We start from the raw sequence: 10,145 nt of genomic DNA on the forward strand, positions 1-10,145 counted from the left end.
AGGGCACTTGGGTGGGACAGCAGCAGGCGGGACCATCTCACCCCTGTGGCTGACCTTCCACATGGGACGATGAAGACTCTTCACTCCAGATGACCCCCTGGCACAAAGGGGTACAGGTGTGTGAGGCAGAAGGGGGAGGTGGCAGACTGCAGGATACGTGAAAAATGCTCTGTTTTTATTTGAGGTGTCATATTTCATGGCGGAACATCTGGCTTTGTAGGAGCTCCAAAACCCTATCTTATTGCATAGAGACTGTGCTCAGAATGACCCTGTGTTTGCTTTAATGCTCTGCTGCTCAGTCTTCAAATTCTTAATAAATTGTTTACAAAGGTCCTCACATTTGCATTTTGCACTGGGTCATGCAAATTATGAAGCTGGTCCTGAGTACATGATTTTGTGTTTCAGATTCTGGTCATTCTGTACTGGCTTCCTTTTTTTTAAAATTGCAATTTTATTGAGATGAAGTCACACACCATACAAACCATCTGAAGTATACAATCAATGGCTCAGAGTATCATCACATAGTTGTGTATACATCACCATGATCAATTTGCTGGCTTCCTTTTGCCACAGCTAGATGTCAGGGTCTGGGTGACTCAGCTTTCATAGGGTCTAGAAGAGGACACAGAAAGTACAGTCAGAGCCAAAGGGAAGCCTGATGCTGTAACCATGACAGGAAGGTGTGAGGCTGGGCCTGACAAGCCCATGAATGGGGCTCATATCATTTCATCACGTTATCTACCTCCAGATAGAATTGTCCCAAAGGTGGATCAGGTATCTTACATAGTTTCGAATTCTCCTTAAGCCATACAACTTTCCAGAAGATTTCACTTTCTTGGATATTGAACTACAACTAAAGAGGAAGTGCTTTAATGGGTAGAAACTTTAAATTTCTATTTAAAAAGATGCCTGAGCAAAACCAATGTATAGCAATAGAAATCAAATTGCCTCTTGTGGAGGTTGGAGAAGGGATTGTATAGGGGCATGAGGTAACTTTCTAGGTGATGGAGATGGTCTGTATCTTAAGAAGGGTAATGCTATCATGGATGTGTATACACACACACACACACACACATGCACACAGGCTAAAAATCACCAGCCTGTACATTTTAAATATGCAATTATTATTGAATATAAGTTATATGTCAATCAAGTTGTTTCTTAAAATGCTTGAGGTGAGATGTATGCTGCTTTTTTTAGGTAATTTTACATAGTGAATCATTAGGCATATGTATTTCCATTTCTGTGACTTCTGAGTCCACAACTATGGGTATCAAGGCAAAATGTGTTCATATCTGCATTTGCACATAATAAGAAATGGTGGAAGAAGCTCTCTGATATTAACAAAGGGAATCAAGATACCCAGAATTCCTGTTATAGGCTAGGTATTTTATGCTGATTAAAATTTTTCTTACAACCTTGTAATGTAGAAGTTATTAGTCCTATTTTGTAGATGAAAAAAACTAAGCCTAACATGTCAGGAAACTGACCTCAGGTCTTGACTAGCTAGTGTCAGAACCGAAATCACAGCCAGGTTTACAGGGCACCAAGCCAGAGCTTTTTCCCTAAACCATGTGTTCTCCCAGGTAAACAAATCTTTTATGAATGATTTCATTAGAGCCAGCAAATCTGAGAGAAGTACAGGGGACAGCATTCCAATTCTGAAGACAGGCATCTTCCTTTGTGAAATGCCTTATAGCATGAGGTTATAAATGTGGGGCTTTGAGTCAGACAGACCAGGCTCTGAGTTCCAGGTCTGCATCTTAATAGCTACTTAATTTTGTTAAGTTATTTGATCTATGATCTGATTTCCTCATATGCAAAATAAGAATAATAGCACCTGCCTCATGTTTTTTTTTTTGTGAGAACTAACTGAAATTATGCAAAAGAAGTGCCTAGAACAGTATTTGGCACATGACACATTATCAATAAATGACTGCATTATTATTTTTTCTATGAATTGTCTACATGGAGCAGAATGGAACCACATATGTGCATTAATGTACTCAGTACTAGAAGCTCAGTAAGTGTGTCTACCATTCATGTAACAGATGGTTTTCATAGAAGCATTCAAATATTTAAGGTAAATATTGCACATTTAATATTGCAGCCTTTAAAATTATCAAAGGCAGGAAATGTATTTTCATTTTTAAGTTTCCTTTTCTATTTTAGGTAATACAAATGTCTTGTACTAAGTAGGCAACCCAGAAATGCTTGTTGAATAAATTAATGAATAACAATTATTCATGTTCCTTTCTCACATGGTAGATGCGATCACGAACAAGAAGACTACAAGTTACTTAGCAAATATCCCGTTCCCTTTATTGGACAGCTGGCAAAACAAATCAGGAACTTCCCCTACTTAGGCAGCCTTCACAAAAGGCCTAGGACCCTAGAACTGCCACAGTACAAAAATTGCACCTTTCATTTCTGTCACAGTGTTGAATGCCTTGAAGTCCAGTGTTCCTTGAAGTTGTCAGGGAAGAGGTTATGATAATCACGTATGATGTATGACCATCCACTCCTGCTAATCTGAAAGAAAGGAGCAGCCACAAAGGGGACAATTCTACAGAGTGGGGATGGGTGTAAACAACAGGGGTTAGAGGAAAAGACTTAAGTTTGATTCCTTTCTCTGCCATTTATTAAATATGAGACCCAAGAAAGTTGTTTCCCTCGTACCCATAAACAGGTAAAATAATACTTAGCTTGTATGATTTCCATAATCTTTAAAACATAACATATGTAAACAGCACAAAGAGCCTCAGTGAAAGGCCTATCAGCTTACCATGGTCTGAGCTATGTCTGGGTGGCAGCCAACATTTTCTCTCACGGTCATTTCCTGAACAGGGACAGGAATGTTTTTGTACAGAAAGTTGCTGCTCATACAGGGCTGTGCCTAAGCTGCTGGCACAGAGATACAGTGCCGAGTCCTCCAGCTGCAAGGAGCTCATATTGAGCTCTGAGCGATAGTCACCAAACTGCTGAGCTGAAAATCGATTCAGGATGTTTCCTTTTTCTCTCTCTTTCCTATCATAAAATTGAATGAGGAACTGGAGGCCCTGACCCAGGACCCGTTGGTACCAGAATAAACCAAGGTGCCCAGTCATAGGGGAACATTTCAGTGTCACTTGCTGTCCTTTAGCTTTAATCAGATGTCTTGGTGTTTGGGTGACTCCAGAATCCACAGGACCTAAGGGGTAGGAGGCAGAAGCTAAGGACAGATCACAGGAAGAAGCTTCCTGCTGCTGCCATCATTGGTAGTCCTGTACTTTGTTGTGGGGTGGGGGGTGAGAGGTGCACAAGCAGATGAGGGGCTTTGATGCTTTCCCAGGGCTCACCTGTTCCTAGGAGACAAAGGGTCACCCAGCAGAGGATCCTGGAGCTCATGGCAGCCTTGGGCTGAGGACAGGACTGTGAATCTGCTTGCTCAATTGGGTTCTCCTGGGGTAAGCATTCTGAAGACTTAGCCTCCCTTTCTCCTGATAGGAGGATTTGCCTGTGATGTCACAGGCTGTGGTCCTACCCTCCCTGCAGGCCAGCCAGGCCCAATGCACCCTTTGACAGGACACAGGCTCAGCCACTCAATGTGCCCCACCTGCTCTGCATAGCCCCTTAACAAAAGTTGGGGCTGGTTGAGCACAGTCCCTGTACACTCACAATCTATCTTCTTTCCTTCATAGTATTTGCACCTCTCTAGCCAAGTCTCTGCTCTGGCCTTGACACTAATTGTCCAGCCTTTTCTGCCCCAATCCCCTCACTCTCCACTTCCCATGGAGGCCCAGAGAAATCTCTGCTTGGTGCATGTTGACTTCAGGGAACACCTATGCTTTTCTGGACAGTGGAGAATCTGTGTTGAACTCCACATGTCCCAGGACCCACTCAATGAACTCAAACCACCTCCCTGATGCAAGCGTGTAGCCCAGCTGTCTCTTCTAGGCCCTTCCTAGTGTACCTTCCACCTCTATGGATCCACAGTGCCTCCAAGTGGCCAATGATCCACACTCTCATGGATTTACACCTCCTGATGGGACAAAGAGACCAGAGGTTGTGTCTAAGTCAAGAACAGAGATTCCCTAGGCTCCCTTAGTGACCCAACTCCTACCACCTATAAGACACCCTCTCACACACACCCGTTTTACTGCTTTCACAGCAGACATTGTGGCCTGGCCAATTGCAGTTGATCTTCAAATCTGCCCTTCTACTGTGGCGTCTAAAGGATACATGAAGAAACCTTTAGATTAAAAAAGAAACAATTGTTACAACACTGCAATCAGCCAGCTGTGATGGAAGACATACCAGAATGAAATGGGACATAAAAATAAACAGTGTGACAGACTCAAGAGGATCCAAACTAGAAACACTGTATTCCATCACTCTTCCTGATGTGACAGATCCAAAACTTTTCGTATTTTGTTTTTAAATTCTTATTACTTGGGGTGGAGCAAGAAAGCAGAGCAGTGAGGTGTAAAATTTAGTGGCATCTATAGGGAAGCTGGTAAATAGCCAGGAACTGTATGGAACAGCAGTTTTGGGGACTTCTGTGACTGGACACCCAATGTACGCCACTCTGGAATAGGTGAAATGACTGAGACCACAGCAAGGAAGTGTAAATTTTCCTGGTGACTGTCTTGGAGCTAGTTCCCTGAGGGGAAAAAAAAAAAATTTGTGCTGGGATCAAGGAGGTGGGCTCAACCAGGCACCAATTATGGAATTAATTAAAAAATTCAGACTGCTGAATAAAAGCTCTAAGCACAGATAAACCAAGAGGAGGCAGGAAAGAAACCAGGAGGATTGGGTCACATGGAGAGAAAGAGGGGCTAACAACAAAAACAAAAATAACAGAGACTTTGGAATTGGAGGTGTTCAGAGTGCTGGAAAAGGCTTAGCGCCAAAAAAAAGGGGGACATAGAAATTAGTACCAACTACAGCTCTTGCTTCCAAACCCAGGGAGCTGGGGTCTGGCTCTGAAAAGCATTTTGTTTGTTTGTTTGTTTTCCTCCTTCTTCTTTTCTTTTCTTTCTCTCCAACAGACCTACTCAAAGACACTTACTGATCAGATTGTCCAATGTCAAAGACAAAGAGAGAATTCTGAAAGCAGGAAGAGAAAAGCAATCCATCACAGAGGGGACGCTCAATAAGACTATCTATGGATTTCTCTGTAGAAACCATGGAGGCAAGAAGGCAGTGGTATGATATATTTAAGGTACCGAAGGAGAAAAACTGCCAACCAAGAATTATATATCTGGCAAAACTGACCTTCAAATATGAGGGAGAGATTAAAATATATTTAGACAAACAGACACTGAGAGAGTTTATGAATAAGAGACCTGCACTACCAAAAATACGAAAGGGAGTTCAACAGGCTGATAGGAAAAGACAGGAGAGACAAGAGAGACAGGTTTGGAGAAAAGTGTAGAAATAAAGACTATCAGAAAGGGTAAAAGGAGAGAGGAAAAAATTGAGATACAACATATAAAACCCAAAAGACAAAATGGTAGAAGAAAGTACTGCCCTTACAATAATAACACTAAATGTTAATGGATTAAACTCACTGATAAAAAAACACAGACCAGAAGACTGGATTAAAAAACAGGCTCCATCTATATGATGTCTACAAGAAACTCACTTTAGACACAGGGACAAAAATAGGTTGAAAGTGAATGGTGGGGACATTTCACTTCCAAAGAGAGCAGCTTGTGAAGGACTGCAAATTCCACATGAGCTGGGGACCCCTCATCTGTTGTGCTTAAATGCAATCCTGCCTCAGTTAAGGAGCAATTTCTGGGGTCTAATAGCCATAATGTACAATTTTGTTGAAAGATAATCTTTGAGCTTAGAATGTCTGGACTGAAAGGGTCTTTAGAATGTAGGTGGTAGCACTAGGGGCAAGATGACAGAGTGGTGAGGTGTAGGTTTTAGTTACTCCTCCAGGGCAGTAGGTAGAAATCCAGGAACTGTGTGGGCCAGACACCGGACAGCAATTTGACTTTGGACATACTTCATACAACACTCAGGAACGCATGTCACAGTTGAGATCAGTGAAATTTGTAAGTTCTCTTGGCCAGGGGACCTGTGCCCCTCCCTGCCAGGCTCAGTCCCATGGGAGGAGGGGCTGTTGGTTCTGGGAACCAGGAAGGAGAACTACAGTCATCGCTCTTATTGAAAACTCAGATTGCTGATCCAAACTCCAAAGATAGATAGACTGAGACTAGACACCAGAGAATCTGGGAGAAGTCAGCCCAGCAGAGAGGAGATAGGGCTAGAAAAAAATAATAATAAAAAAAAAAAATAAAAATAAAAATAAAAACAGAGACATTTTGGAGTTCTGGTGAACAAAGAACGGAGAAGGGCAGGGCTCAAACAGAGTCAGGCTTATATGCAAATCGAGAGGGAGTATTTCCTTGTCTGAAGAGCTGGTTTCTCTGCTTTCTTGTTTGTTCCATAATGACCCTAATATCCTTGTCTCTTAGCATTTCAATAGCCCATTAGATCTGCAAAGAGGGCCCTTTTTTTTTCTCTTTTTCTAAAACAATTACTCTAAGAAGCCCATTACAGAAAGCCTCAAAGACTTGCAATTTGGGCCCAGACAAGAGCAGAGCTAAGAGGGTTCTGGGACACAAAGCAATAAGACTCACACCCCCACTCAACACAAAGACAAAGTGAGGGAGAACTGGCTTGAGGAGAATAGGTGGTCACAGACACCAAATGCTGGTTAGTTAAAGTGTGCTCCACGAAGCTGTAGATCTGTCAAATTAGAAGGGTTTGAATCAGTCTACATGTCCTAAACGAACACTATCAAGTTAAGCAAATGCCAAGAGGCCAAAAACAACAGAAAATTTTAAAGCATATGAAAAAACCAGATGATATGGATAACCCAAGCCCAAACACCCAACTCAAAAGATCAGAGGAGACACAGTACTTGGAGCAATTAATCAAAGAACTAAAGATGAACAATGAGAGCATGGCACAGAATGTAAAGGACATGAAGAAGACTGTAGAAGACCATAAAGAAGAAATTGCAAGAGTAAATTAAAAAAAAAGACAATCTTATGTAAATAAAAAAAAGTGTTGACCAAATTAAAAAGATTCTGGATACTCATAGTACAAGACTAGGGGAAGCTGCACAGCAAATCACTGACCTAGAGGATGACAGAATGGAAAATGAAAGAACAAGAGAAAGAATGGGGAAAAAAATCAAAAAAATTGAAATGGACCTCAGGGATATGATAGAAAGTGAATGGTGGGGAGAGATATTCATGCAAAGAACAAGCAGAAAAAAGTGCGAGGAGCTATATTAATATCAAAAAAATTATACTTCAAATGTAAAACAACTAAAAGAGACAAAGAAGAACACATTATGTTAATCAAAGGGACAATTCATCAAGAAGGCATAAGAGTCGTGAATATTTATTCACTGAACCAGAGTACCCCAAAGTACATGAGAGAAACACTGGTAACACTGAAGGGAGAAGTAGATACCTCTACAACAACAGTTGGAGATGTCAACTTTCTCAATGAACAGAATACCTAGACAGAGGATCAGTTAGGAAACAGAGATGTTGAATTATATGATACATGAACTAGACTTGACAGACATTCATAGAATATGCATCCAACAACAGCAGAATAAACATTTTTCTCAAGTGCTCGTGGATCATTCTCTAGGACAGATCACATGTTGGGTCACAAAGGAAGTCTCAACAAATTTTAAAATATTGATATTATACAAAACCTTTCTTGGATCATAATGGAATGAAGTTGGAAATCAATAACAGACAGCAGGTCATAAAATTCACAAATATATTGAAGCTAATCAACACCCTCTTAAACAACCACTGGGTATAAGAAGAAATTACAAGATAAATTAGTAAATACCTCAAGGCAAATGAAAATGAAAACACAACATATCAAAACTATGGGATACAGCAAAGGAGATGCTGAGAGGGAAATTTATTGCCCTAATTGTCTATATTAAATAGAAGAAAGAGCAAAAATTGAGGAATTAACTGTTCACCTGGAGGAACTAGAGAAAGAAGAGCAAACTAGCCTGAAAGCAAACAGAAGGAAAGAAATAACAGACTAGAACTAGAAATAAGTGAAATTGAGAACAGGAAAACAATGGAGAAAATTAACAAAACCAGAAACTTGTTCTTGGAGAAAATCAATAAAGCTGATGGACGCTTAGCTAAGCTAGAGAGAGAGAGAGAGAGAGAGAGAGAGAGAGAGAGAGAGACGGAGAGAGAGAGAGAGAAACAGGAAAGGGGACATAACTGCTGACCCTGAAGAAATAAAGGAGATAATGAAAAGATACTACAAGCAACTCTATACCAATAAACTATACAACTTAGATGAAATGGACAACTATCTAGAAAAGATTGAACAACCAATATTGACTCAAGAAGAAATAGATGACCTCAACAAATCATTCACAACTAAAGTGATTGAGTCAGTCATCAAAAAGCTTCCAAAAAAGAAATGCCCAGAACAAGATGGCTTCACATGTGAATTTTACCAAGCATTCAAGAAAGAATTAGTACAGTAGGGCAAGATGGCAGCATAGAGAAGAGTGGAATTTAGTCAGTCCCCTGGAACTAAACAACATGGAACAACTAGTAAATAATTTGCAATAACTGCTGGGGACAACTCTGACTGCCCACATATCATACAACAACCTGGATTGGGAGGAATGCCTGAGATCACAGCATAGAATCTTTAAGTAAAAGCTGCAAAACTGTGCTGAGAGCCCCCTCCTCCATGGCAGGCTGAGCTGCAAAACCTTACCATGGTAGAAATGAGCAGCATTCTCCTGAACAAACAACTATAGCTCAGCTGAGCTCCAACTGGGGCTTTAATTAACAAATGTGGAAGGCTGAATACAAGCTACAAACCCCCAACAAGCAGACAGAGGCTTTTAGTGATGACTGACCTTAAAGAGCTAGAGGACTCCTCTGTCCTGGGAGGGGGAGCCCAAAAGACCAGGTGTTACCTCTGGCCAATGAGTGAAAATGGGAGGCCATATATGGGCTCCAAAAGGGGGCTTTCTGTCCCTTTTTATCTTTCTAACCTGAGGGGCTTTGAAGAGAGAGCCACAGCCATTTTCAGTTCTCAGTGCTCTGACCCAGACAGGGGTGGAGATAACAGAGTCAGAGACACTATTCAAATGCAGATGATAAATCCCTAGGGGACGCATCTTCCCTAAGAGTAAGGAGGTGGATCCCAGCTTTCCTTTCAGAACCCATACCCCAGAACCTGGGGGAAATAGTCAAAACAGAAACTAAGGAGGCCACATTTCCTTACACCAGTCAGGAGTGACAGGCTGACAGGCACCACCTGCTGGGCAGGTTATAAAAATCACAGCAACTGGAAACCTCACAGGAAAGTCTGTCACTCCTCTAAGATACACCCTGAATATAATCCCATTCTGAGACCTGAACCTGTTCTGGTCTGGGAAAATCTGACTGGGGTAACCAAGGAAAACAGATGCCCAGACAACAGAAAACTGCAATCTATACTAGAGAAAAATGAAGATATGGCTCAGTCAAAGGAACAAATTTACACCTCAATCAAGATAGAGTTGAGCTATTGTTTCACTTTAATGAAACAATCTATGAAAGATTTTCAAAGAAATACACTAAATCAAATAAAAAACTAAATCAACGAGTTCAGGGAAGACATAACAAAAGAGATGAAGGCTATAAAGAAAACACTGGGTGAACATAAGGTAGAAGTTGAAAGTTTGAAAAAACAACTGGGAGAATCTATGGAAATGAAAGGCACAACCCAAGAGATGAAAAACACAATGGAGACATACAACAGCAGATCTCAAGAGGCAGAAGAAAACACTCAGGAACTGGAGAACAAGACACCTAAAATCCTACACACAGAAGAACAGATGGGGAAAAGAATGGTAAAATATGAGCAATGTCTCAGGGAATTAAATGATAACACGAAGCACATGAATGTACATGTCATGGTTGTTCCAGAAGGAGAAGAGAAGGGAGAAGGGGCAGAAGCAATAATTGAGGAAATAGTCAATAAAAATTTCCCATCTCTTATAAAAGACATAAAATTGCAGACCCAATAAGAGCAGTGTACCACAAACAGAACAGATCTGAATAGACCTACACCAAGATACTTAATAATAA

Source organism: Choloepus didactylus, chromosome 5 (genome assembly GCF_015220235.1).
Source record: "Choloepus didactylus isolate mChoDid1 chromosome 5, mChoDid1.pri, whole genome shotgun sequence".
NCBI classification, from domain to species: domain Eukaryota; kingdom Metazoa; phylum Chordata; class Mammalia; order Pilosa; family Megalonychidae; genus Choloepus; species Choloepus didactylus.